Here is a 13,099-nt window from a genome sequence, read left to right as displayed (position 1 = left end):
TTTTGGCCGGGTATAGTAGCCTGGGCTTGGCATTTGTGTTCTCTTAGTGTCTGTATAACATCTGTCCAGGCTCTTCTGGCTTTCATAGTCTCTGGTGAAAAGTCTGNTGTAATTCTGATAGGCCTGATATGTTACTTGACCTTTGTACCCTAAAATAACCAGAAGGGAAATGAAAACCAGCTGGACTTAGGCCTTCATTTCAATGTCCAACTCAAGCTAGCCCACACTTTTCTTCTTATTTTCTGTGATGATCCAAGTATTATGAAGCCACCTTACAAGGTAACTGCTGAAAACGTAGCAAGGAGTGGCAGCCTGGATCTGTAGCTACCAGAAGCTTCCCTCACCTTCTTTCCTGGGCCCCTGGTCTTCCCTCTACCGTCAGCTGCAGATGGCATATCTTCATCTCTGTTTCAGAAATGGAAAAGTCTTCATCAGCAGCCTCACACTACGCATGCAAGTAGCACGCAGCCATGCTCCTCAGCATCTCTGGATCCGACAGTAATCCTCTTGGAAAGGCCTTTCTTGTTTGTATTTCTGCTGCTGTAACTTCTGTTAAGAATCTGGCACACAGAAGTCATGAAGCTGCCCCTGAGTAGGCCGACAGTTCTGGATTATTTCCTGCCATTTTCCATGTAAAGTCCACTATCACCATAATGAGAAATAATTTCAGACTCAAACCATGCTTTTCCTATGTGATGGTGTATCCAGGACTTGCTATAGTGGGAGAATTGAGTTCTGGTGATGCCAAGTAACCTTGGTTTCTGTTGCTTATGTTCTTATACTTGCCTCCTGCCATATGATTATTTCTAGTTCTACCTGCCCTCAAGATATCTGACTCAAGGCTGTCCTTCCTGTGATCCTGGTTGTGTCAGAACTCCTTAGAGTTCAGCTGTCTCTGTGATCCTGTGAGTCTGGGATCCCCTGATCCCGAGCTCCTGTGGTCAAACTGCCTCTGGGACCCTAACATCCTGGACTGACCAAGCTCCTGAGATAGTGGGATCCTGAGATACTGTGATCCTGGGTGTGTTAGAGCATATGGGAGTAGAGCTTCCTCTGAGTGTTGTGATACTGACTGTGGAGTTTGTGCCCAAGGTCTGCTCAGGGCACTGGCCCAGAAAGGAAGGAACTCCTGCCATTGGTCAGGCAGAGTTCTTGAGTGCCTGGGTCCCACTCGTCCCACTTACTTCCAGTGTTGGGGTAGATGTTGTGTCCTCCTCACCTCTGATCCTATGATCCTGGGAGTATTAGAGCACCTGGGAGTAAATCTTCCTCTGGGTGTTTTGAGACTGGATGCAGAGTTCATGCTCAAGGTTGTCTTCTCAGGCCACTGGCCCAGAAAGGGCCACTTGTCATAGTTCCTGGGCACCTGGCTCCCATCTGCCACTTGTCAGAGTTCCTGGGCACCTGGCTCCCACTGGTCCCAGTTACTTGACCAAGGTAAAATCTTAACATTTCAGACACAAGATTCCCAAGAGACCCCAAGTAACTGGGGGCGGGGGGCATAATTCTGCTTACCCTTTGTTCTGGCTATCAGTGGTATCCTAGTAGCCACCTCTTCTTTCTTTGGTCACCTTTATGGGTTAGAGCAGGTTTGTGGGGCAGTGGGCTGTGTACAGCCTGGTCTCCAGGCAAGCAAAGATGTTGGCAGTAATTTCTTTCTACTCTTCAGTAAAAGGGGGATAGCATTCCTATACATGAAATTTGTCATTTGGGGTGACCTAAAAGTACAGCACCTGAAGTATGACAAAGTACTATTTGCTATGTCACCAAACCTCCTTCCACATATCTTCCTTTATTCTTTTAACTTGTCACTGTGGTCCTTCCTTGACATCTGAACAGGGTTCATTCTGATACTTCATTTTTTACTTGGCCTTTTCCCCCATCCCTGTCACACAGCCATCCATGCAGAAGTGTGAGAAGTCAGGACAGGCAGACACAGGATCAAAGCAACTATGGCCTCATCAGTCCTGGAGATGATAAAGGAGGAAGTGACCTGCCCAATCTGTCTGGAGCTCTTGAAGGAACCTGTGAGTGCTGACTGTAACCACAGCTTCTGCAGAGCCTGCATCACACTGCACTATGAGTCCAACAGAAACCCAGAAGGGGAGGGCAACTGCCCTGTGTGCCGAATTCCTTACCTGTTTGAGAATCTGAGGCCTAATCGACATGTTGCCAACATAGTAGAGAGGCTCGAGGGATTCAAGTCCATCCCAGAGGAGGAGGAGAAGGTGAATATCTGTGCAGAACATGGAGAGAAACTCCAGCTCTTCTGTAAGGAGGACATGATGGCCATATGCTGGCTTTGTAAGCAATCTCAGGAGCACAGTGGTCACCAAACAGCTCTCATTGAAGAGGTCAACCATGAATACAAGGTAAGGAGCAGGGGGATACAGGAAACAAAGCATAAAGCAGTAACAAAGAGAAAACATCACCTTTTTCATTTTTTACCTTTGACATTGTACTTACCTGAGCATTATAGGCTTGGAAGTTGAATTATCATTCTATACTCTTACATTTTGACTCCTAAAAAAACATAGTAATTTATTCCACTTAAGCAAAAGAGAATTTGCCTGGACTACAATTACTGAAAGACAAATAAGATATTGTGGAACTGTTGCTTTAAATTGAATTGATATCCAAAAATGTCAAATCAGCAGAAGACCATCTGATGATTTATTCTGTGTTTATATCCTTTCAATGTTAACGTCAGATTTCTTCAGTGTACCTAACATGCCATCTAGTGACTTTCAACAATGGGATTAATAAGCACATGACACACAGCAGTGAAGAGAATGTGCATGTGGCAGCTGAAACATCAGGGAGGAGAGGAAGGTTTCCATAATGAGAAACACAGCAGCAAGTTCTGTGCTTAATCTATGTTTTCTGTTGTTTGTTTTTGAGACCAAATATAAACTCACAGAGACTGTGGCTGCATGCATAGGGCCTGAAAGGGGCAGGACCAAATAAGATTCTGGAACAGGAAGAAGAAGTGGACATATGATCCACCCCAAACCCTAAGCAATCTATAATTGATAACTACTTGAAATGAATAATTACTTTTCTCTAAGGGAGTCACACTGGAGAAATAAACCATTCTCATGGAAATTCCTATGCCCAGTAATAGATGCACAGCCAGCACAAATGCACCGAGCCCTCATTAGGAGGTTCTTTCTCTGATAATGTTGTCAGGGCTTTTCTTTCCCTTTTTCTGTTTAGAACCATATAGTCCTTTGCTTTTGTATCATGGCTTGAGTTTTTATGGCATTCCCATATGTTCAAAACATATACTCTATATGTACGTCTTGTGATTTTTTTTTACTTAGCTCTTTTTATGGTTTGTTTGTTTTGTCATATTCCAGTGTGTTTGCTTTTTATTTCTCTTACTGTATTTTCTTTTATTCTGTTATTATTTCTTACATGCCTCTTTGTTTTCTTTTTAAAACTATTTATTGGTTCTTTGTGAATTTTACATCGTGTACTCCAACCTCACTCATCTCCACCTCCTTTAGTGCCTGCCCTTCACCATTTCAACCACACCATTAATAGTGAAAACCTCATTGTGAAAGCTGTAGTGTATCACACTGTGTCCTATGGTATACCATTTAGTCCATAATTCTTTGCTTGCCCTGTGTCATGGTGATCCTGTAGTATTAGATCTGTAAGACTTGTCCCTTTTTGTGTTCTGGCAGTTTACTGATGGAGTACATGTTTCTGTGGGACAATTCTAAGGCCTGGGTTTTGGCCTGAGCAGTTTCAAAACTGCAGGCTTTCAAACACCTTTGAGGCCCACTCACCATCAATCCTAGTAACAGGATCTCCTCTACCCTGCTGCTTATGTGAGGTGTAGAGCCAGATCTCCCAAGCTTTTCAGCTTCTGTGAGACATGGCCAGTACTCACACTATCATGAGAATTAGCAGCTTAGTAGACCTGACTCTGATGATGCTAGTTATCCTGACTGCCATAGATTACAAGGGATAAGGGAAGAAGGGTGTCTCTCTCTTGTATGGAACACTGCCCAGAAATCAAAAGGAACAGCTCTCCTGCATTCACACCCTTGGGGCCTGTTAACCTGCAATCCCCACATCCAGGACCAGCCCTACTGTGGTGCCCAGTCACAGTGTAGGACCAGCTCTCCGGAGTGCTGCAGCAGTTGAGGGCCAGGACCAGCTCTCATGCTCTCATGACCCAGGGCCAGCTCTCCTTCTTGAAGTAGATGTCAAAGGTAGACAGTGGGAGAGGGCATCTCTCCCTCTCCTATGCTATCTGTCACACAGCAAAGTTGCAGGGCCAGCTATCCCACACTCACACCCTTAAGGCTTGCTCATTGGTGCCTCCATCATCAGAGTCAGGTCTACTGTGCTGCCCAAGTGAGGTACAGGGCCTGCTCTCCCATGTACTCAGCAGATGAGGAAGAGGGCCAGCTCTCCCCTTCTGAAGACCTCAGGCCAGCTCTTCTGCCTTCCATAGGTATCAAGGAGTGCGTATATGTGTGTCTGGGGGGGGGTGTATCTCTCCCTTGTCCATGTCACCTCACAGCAGACAAGTGGCAGAACCAGCTCTCCCAGCTCACACCCTTGGGTCAGCTCGTCTAATTCCCTGCCACCAGAATCAGCTCTACTCTGCTGTTCAGGAAGTTACAAGGGTCTACTCTTCCAAGTGCTGCAGACAACACATGCCTCTTTTTTTTTTCTAACAGGATACCCAAGAGTGTGGATCTAAATGGGAGGGGAGACGAGGTGGTAAAGAACCTGGAGGAGTAATGAGAGGGAAAAACTTAATCAGAATGTATTGTATGGGGCTAAAGAGATGACTCAGCACGTAAGAGCATGAGCTGTTATTGCAGAGATTCTGAGTTCAATATCCAGCAATCACATGGTGTCTCACAGCCATCCATAATAGGATGTGATGCTTTCTCCTGTTATGCAGGCATACATGCAAAGAGAGCACTCATATACGTAAATAAATAAAACATTTTTTAAAACATGCCTTGAAATATGTATTGTATGAAAAGTCATTTTCAGTGAAAGAAAGAAACATAACTGCAAAAAAATTCAATAAGAAATAAAAAAAAAGGCGGGGAGTGGAAGAAAAAAGAATGTTCATGTGGCCAGTGTTGTTACACAGGTTTTAGTCTCAGAGCCCTGGCAGCTGATGGTCCTGCATCTCTGAGTTTCAGGAGTATGCTTCTCTACACAGTAGCAACAGGTAAGTCAAAGCTACACAATATGACCCACTCTTTAAAAAAAAAAAGTACAGGTATCAAATATGACACTGCAGGGCATGTGATGTATGTACATAGTTGTGATCGGAAAACTAACAAAAGTATCCTGGTTCTCTGATGCTGGCAGCAGAATAAAAGGTTTCTACTGAGTGGAATGAATGACTTAGAGAGATTTCTGTCTTTTTCTGTATGGAGGTAGTGTGTATAAAATATAAAAATCAATTGAGCTGTAGCCTTTTAAGATTTATATACTTTATGTGCATAAATATTGACACAAGTTTTTCAAAAGAGAACAGTCTTGGGCTTCCTGTCCTTCCAGAAGAGTTTGTTGCCCTTTGATTAGGAGCAGCAGTCCTAACTAATCACACAGCATGTCTCTGCTATAATTCCTTTCTCACAGGAGAAGCTGCAGGCAGCCCTGCAGAAGCTGATGGAAAATGAGAAAAGATGTGATGAATGGCAGGATGACCTTCAACAGCAGAGAGCTGACTGGGAGGCAAGTGGGGACCCTTCCTAAGGGTGTCAGCCTGATGTCCAAGAGGGATCTGGGCAAGAAGAAACTGGGGTCTTTACTTCCTGGGAGTTGATGAGGCCAAGAGGCCTTGACTACACTTTCCTACTGGCTCCCCCGGAGCTGGAGAAGCAGAGTCAGTGTATCACACTGGAGCAGAGCTCTGTGGGGAGCTGGCACCATGGAGGATGCTTGGTCAGAATGGCTGCTGGATCCTACTCCTGTCGTGCTTTCTATAATGCCCATTGTTGGGAAATATGCTACGGAACAGGCCACAGTTCTAGTCGTAGGGTTTAGCTTCTCTTAAGGGCTCAGAGGTGGAATGAGGACTATTGCAGGCAGGAACAAGTTATCTAAGCTGTACCTTAGACAACTGTTTAGAAACTAAGCCATATCCAGTCATCCCACTTTGGCTCACAAGGCCTTGGTAAAGGTGACCTAAGGTCTTTGCTTGGAATGTACTTCACAGATATTAAAAGGGAAAGCCTGCTTCCCTGCGAATCCCTTCCCTTTCCCAAGCTCAATTCCCTATGAAAGCTTAGAGCAGTTCTTCTCTATTCCTGGTCCCATTTGGACAGACTGAATTCCTCCCTCTTTTTTTGTCCTTAAAGAACCAAATACACAGTGATATAGAAGTCATTCAGAGCCAGTTTAATGGACTAAGAGACCTCCTAGACTCCAAGGAAAATGAGAAGCTGCAGAATCTGAAGAAAGAGAAGGAAGAGATTATGGAAAAGCTGGAAGAGTCTGAAAATGAGCTAAGGGAGCAGAGGGAGTTGGTGAGAGACCTCATCTCATATATTCAGCATCAGTTGGAGCTGTCAATCATGGAAATGCAGCAGGTAAGACTGCAGGAGAACCCAGTGTCTGAGAGTCAGGGGACGTGGAAACCATTGTCCTCCATCTCTGTTCCTGTATTCTTCCTGGTAATGATAGTGCGCTCTTCCTGTAGTCTTTCCTGAATCAATTTCAGGAGCTGGGGGAATCATTACATGCATGAATGTCAAGAGGAAATGGTATTTTATTATTTTATCAGGTACAGTACCAAAGCTGAACATGGAGAGAAGAGCTGATGGATCACGAATAGATATTGTTGGGGTCCAGGAGTCAAACCACAAACAACATGAACACAGATCTCTAACAGGAATAGTTCATTGAGCATTCACCCAAGGTCTAATCAATGAGGGCCATAAACAAGACTTTGGAGCTGATTAGGACCATGAGTCTGAATACTACAAGGCCTTTAAGCCTGAAATCCACAAATATCTGTGACAAGTTATTCCACCAATCAGGATTTGGAGTAGGGGACAGCTTTAGGAGCACGTCTTTGCTGTACATTTATATTGCTCTCATTGGTTGAGGTATTCAGTCATGGTACGGGTCTTGCCTTCCCTAACATTCATCTCTTAACTTGCCAACCAGGATGCCATTACCCATCTCTCTCTCTCTCTCTCTCTCTCTCTCTCTCTCTCTCTCTCTGCCAAGTAGGATGTCAATTACCAGGAAGTTATTGGGAACCTAAAACTTTACTCGACCCCCATTTAAAATGCAAGTCTTATTCCAAATGGCTTTTTATATTGGTGCAGGTATCCCTCTTATGTTGGGGGTCCATCCTAGGAGCAGCTTAAAAAGGCAAACCATAAAAGTCATACTTACACAGGTACAGGAAATTTTGCTGTGTTGTGGTAAATCTCCTCCAAAATATGCCCTGGCCATGAAAACACAACACAGTTAATATAATTACATGCTGTGAGCCTAGATTGGGCAGATCTACCGCTATACTACCATCTTCCACAGCTTATGAGACCCCTTAGAACTGGCGGTTTCTCCAGGCCATGTGCGTCTGTTCCACTTTTCTTCTTCTTCATCCTCCTCTTCTGCGTCCTCTCCCTCTTCCATTTTCTACTTCCTCTCTCTCCCTCACCTTCTGCTCCATCTTCCCTTTTATCTGCCCGATCATCGTCTTTCCTTTATTTTACAAATTAAGGTGGGAAACAAGTTTATAAGAAATCACCTGAGTGCTGACTCATTCCTTGTTCGAAGCCACTCACAGAGAATGGAATTAACATCAAATATAATTAGCCCTAGGGCTATCCACAACACTGCTGGGCAGTTGATTCTGGTCCAAGCTTATTGTGGCTAACAACACAAAGCAGTTCTAACTGACCTCTATTGTGATTGCTTCCCAAGAAAAACCAAAGTACAGAACATAACATAATATGCAATCAATTGGAGATGAAAAGTTTCCTTGTAATAGCACATGAGAAAGTTTCCTTTTAATATTAATAACAGCATAAAATGGCTGGCTAGACAGGCAGCAGTTACCTAGGCCTTAAGAGCTAATACCCTTCTGTACTACTGAGCATGTGTGAAGCACATTTTCACCTGTCATTTAGTCAGTTCACGAGAAATTGAAAGTATTAGAGTTATTTCTCCTTATGAAGATTTGAAATACTTATCCCCACTGCCTGTGATTCTAGTGGAAGTGTGACTTGTGGTAGGGATATGATTGAGGAACTCATTGAAAAGTTTCCATGCCTCTATCTGCCAGTGGCTAATGTGAAAGGTTGCTTCATTATCTATAAAGGCATAGATTTGTAGTGTATTTAATCTCTATCACATTTTAAAATAATTTATACCAAAGTCATATTCTGGTTCTGAACATCACTGTGGGAATTTGTTTTTTTTTTTTCATTATAATTGTCAGTCTTGTAGACCTTGGAGGTGCTAGAAATTTGTCATAACTCCTTTGATTTCTTTGTTTCCATTGTTTTAATTTAATTACAAATAAAAATATTCATATTAGACAAAACTATGCATTTATGTCTGTACTGAACTAATTCATATACATACTTACTTCAACCAACACACTTCACAATCTTGAAACTTTATCTCTTGACTAATGAATATGCCTATTTTTCTCTACCTCCAGGCCCTAAGGATCTCCATTCTGATCCTTACTCTTATGAGATCAAATATGTGTACATGATACATATTTAAATTGTATCATTTAATGATTTTTTTCTGTTCCCAGCTGGTTTAGTATAAAATAAATTCTCTTGAGTTCAGACAAGTTATGACAAATGACAATACTTCTTGCTTTTAAACATCTAATATTTTACTATATGCTGATCATGTCATTTTTATCCATTTGTCTGTTGATTAGTCCTCCAATTGACTCTCTATTTTTTCTACAATAATAATGAATGATTCAAGAGACATGAGCATACAGATTTCTTCAAGAGGATAAATTGATAATTTGTGCTCTTGCAAAATGTCTTTTACTATGGAATCTACTGATAGGTTATTTGTCTGCCAATGAAATGAGCCAATCCAAGACATACTAGAATATAGTAAAGCCAAGTTTATTGGAAAGTTCAGGTGCCTATTTAACATATCAAAATGGACCTGGCCAGTCAGGTCTGACTTCAATAAGCCCATAATGAAGAGCCAAATTAATATTGGAAAGGAGAAAATGAAGATTTATTAAATATAGCTACTTTGGAAGAGAGACAAAGATTCACAAAATTATGCTATCCTTATTCAGGATTTCTAAGTGTGTTCCTGTCCATCATTCTCACATCACGATTGGGATCACAGTGTCACACTTTAAGTTGGTCAGACAAGTCATTACATTACTGTTGGAAATCTTTTAAGGAGACCAGCTCTTCCTCTGGCTAAAACTGTTTCTCTTCTTTCAATGTGAGATCCTGGAGAAATACCTGTTTCTTTGGAATCAATGTTTTAACAGTTTGATACTCAAATTGAGGAACACACATATCTCTTTAGATTGGCTTCTTTTCTGCTAGGCCAATTGCAGAGAGAAAAGAAAAGTAGAAGGGGCAGGGAAGAAGAGGGTGGAGTTAGCAGAGATCTGGTTAGTTGGTTTTAAGAATTAAACATTCTAAGCCTCTGGTCCTTTTAGATTCCTCAATATTAATATAACAAATCATTTTTTAATGATTAAAAGAATTTGGAATACAGCTTCTCATACATATAAGTTTCCAGTAAGATACCAAACATGTAGCATGAGAAAGGTCACATGGTTATTTGTTTAACAATATGCACATAAAAACCTATGTGAGCTGTCAAACTACTGTTTCTTTATCTTTGGTCTCCGATGCCTGGTAGCATAAAACAGAAAGAGTCTATTAATTTACATATAAGTGAAATAAAGAGCCATGCACTGCATTTATATCATGTCTTGGAGAGCTGTGGATGACTGATTTGATTCTCTTTTGACTTTGTCTCTTTGGCCAATAAGAGTGTAACCAGGGTTTGCAAGAACATGAAGAACATGTTATTAACTGTGTTTTCTTCCTTCTCTCTAGGGTGTAAATTATGTCCTGACAAGGTATGTCTGGGCTGATAGGGAAGAATAGCCCTATCGGGTGTTGAGAATTATTTTATATTCAACTAGAATAAATATCTCTGGGGTTTTGCAAAATTTATTTTAACATTATTATTATTAATGTTATTTTAACATTCTAGGAAGAGAAAAGAGGAGGAGGAGAAAGGCAGGGTCTGAGCATTTGATAACTTTTGAGAAGAAATTGGGTTCTCTTTTAGGGGACTGGATTATGGAGATCTATTGAGCTAGGTCAGTAGTGAGATGAAACAAATGGACCTATAGGAGCTTTTAGACTCCTATTGGACACATCATCTGTCCATTCTGTGTGCTTGTATCTAACTCTGGATTTGCAGCTAACAAGGGCATATAGGTAGTGTATGTCCTTTGTGTCTGCAATGTTCTCAAAGTTCTATAGTGGGAAAAATTCCTGAGTATTTTGTGTTTTTCTCCCAGGGATAGAGGAGATCCAGATTTCCTTTGTGTTTATATTTAGATTTTTTAAAAAAGGAGACAACTCTGTGGGCACAGTCTTTTGGCAGTGAAACAATGGCTGCAGGTAGACCACATATGTCACAGGACTGTGGGAAACCTCATCCTTGTGTGTAAAGTGTCACATCTCAGCTGTCAGCATCAGTATCCATCCTAACATGTGGAGCTTATGTGAGTCTTAGTTTGGTTTCCAAATTTTTTCATCTGAACAAGAGAACCTGAAAAAGCAGATGCTGGCTGACAGTGTCCTCAACACTGACAACAGTGTTTGAAGCCTTGGCTTTCTTGAGATGGCTTTCCTGCTCACATTCTATGATTCTATTATACCAGATTTTTGAGAACATACCTTCCTTCCTGCCTTCTTTCCTTCCTTCCTTCCATTTCTTTCTTTCTTCCTTCCTTCCTTTCTTTTTTTTCTTTTTCCAATTTTTTATTGGATATTTTCATTTACACAATGGAATAGTACTCAGTTATTAAGAATGAGGACATCCTGAGTTTTGCAGGCAAATGGATGGAACTAGAAAATATCATCCTGAGTAAAGAAACTCAGACCCAAAAGGACATGCATGGTATGTATTCACTAATAAGTGGATATTAGCTGAAAAAAAAAAAAGTACAGAATACCCAAGATAAAGTCCACAGAACTCAAAAAGGTCAACAAGCTGAAGTGTCCAAGTGAGGATGCCTCAGTCCCAATTGGGAGAGAGAAGAAAGCAATCACAAGTGGGGAGGAAAGGAAGGACCTGGGAGGGAAAGTGGGCAGGGATGGGGGAGGAGAGGGGAACCTGATCTGGTATTGGGTGAGGGAAAAGGACTGAAGCCCTAAGGGCCAGCAGAAAGAATGCAAACAGGCAACCACTGGAAATAGGAGGTTGGGGGTATCCTCCAGAATGCACCAGAGATCTGGGAGGTAAGAGACTCTCAGAACTGAAAGGAAGGGACCTTAGATGAAATGCCTGACAGTAGGGAGAGGGAACTTATAGAGCCCACCTCCAGCAGGAAGACAGGACATCAAGTGAGGGATGGGGTTGCCATCCCATAGTCACACCTCTGATCCATAATTGTTCCTGTCTGAAAGAATTATAGGGAGAGGAGCCTGAGGAAAAGAAGGTCCAGTGACAGGCCCAAAGTGGAATCCAGCTCAAGGGGAGGTCTCAAGGCCTGACACTATTACTGAGGTTATGGAGTGTTCACACAAAGGGACCTATCATTTCTGGCCTCCAAAAGATCCAATAATCAGCTGAAAAAGTCAGATGCAGATATTTGCACCCAGTCAATTGACAGAAGCAGCTGATTCCTGTTGTTGAATCAGGGAAAGGCTGAAAGAACCTGAGAAGAAGGGCAACATTGTAGGAAGACCAGCACTCTAAATTAATCTGGATTCCCAAGATCTCTCAAACACTGGACCACCAAACAGATAGCATACACCAGCTAATAGGAGTCCTCCAACACACAAACAGTAGAGAACTTCCAGGTCTGGGTTCAGTCAGGGATGATGCACCTAACCCTCAAGAGACTGGAGGCCCCAGGAAGTTTAGAGGTCAAGTGGGGTGGTGAAATCCATGTGGAGAAGGGGGAGGGGGGAGGAGGTATGAGATGTGGAACAGTCTCAGGGTAGATGCGGGTGGGGGAAGTTCAGATATAAAATATGGAATAAAATGATAAAATAATTTTATAAAAAGAACTTCGAAAAAGAAGAAAAGGGTTTATTTTTTTACAATGTTTTTTATTGAATTTTTTATTAGATATTTTCTTTATTTACATTTCAAATGCTATCCCGAAAGTCCCCTATACCCTGCCCTGCCCCCATTCCCCTACACACCCAAGCCCACTTCTTGGCCCTGATGTTCCCCTGTACTGAGGCATATAAAGTTTACACAACCAATGGGCCTCTCTTTCCACTGATGGCCTACTAGGCCATCTTTTGCTATATATGCAGCTAGAGACACGAGCTCCGCGGGGGGGGGGGAAGGGGGATATTGGTTAGTTCATATTGTTGTTCAGCCTATAGGGTTGCAGACACCTTAAGCTCATGGGAACTTTCTCTAGATCCTTCAATAGGGGCCTTATGTTTCATCCAATAGAAGACTGTGAGCATCCACTTCTGTGTTTGTCAGGCACTGGCATAGCCTCACAAGAGACAGCTATATCAGGGTCCTTTCATCAAAATCTTGCTGGCATATGCAATAGTATCTGCATTTGGTTGCTGATTATGGGAAGGATCCCCGGGTGTAGCAGTCTCTGGATGGTCCATCCTTTTGTCTCAGCTCAAAACTTTGGCTTTGTAACTCCTTCCATGGGTGTTTTGTTCCCAATTCTGAGAAGGAGCAAAGTGTCCACACTTTGGTCTTTGTTCTTGAATTTCATGTGTTTTGCAAATTGTATCTTGGGTGTTCTAAGTTTCTGGGATAATATCCGATTATCAGTGAGTATATATCATGTGACTTCTTTTGTGATTGGGTTACCTCACTCAGAATGATACCCTCCAAATCCATCCATTTGCCTAAGAATTTCATAAATTCATTC

General features: G+C 42.1%; 2 pseudogenes; both read left to right on the top strand.

Moving 5' to 3' along the window:
* LOC110298017 overlaps positions 1–324 on the top strand; it is a 3,116-nt pseudogene extending 2,792 nt beyond the window's left edge.
* A 1,589-nt stretch (positions 325–1,913) lies between these two features.
* The window catches only part of LOC110298016, a 111,218-nt pseudogene continuing 100,032 nt past the window's right edge, over positions 1,914–13,099 (top strand).

Source organism: Mus caroli, chromosome 7 (assembly GCF_900094665.2).
Source record: "Mus caroli chromosome 7, CAROLI_EIJ_v1.1, whole genome shotgun sequence".
Lineage (NCBI taxonomy): Eukaryota > Metazoa > Chordata > Mammalia > Rodentia > Muridae > Mus > Mus caroli.
The sequence above is the reverse complement of the archived record's forward strand: the minus strand, read 5'-3'. Positions and strand labels throughout refer to the sequence as shown.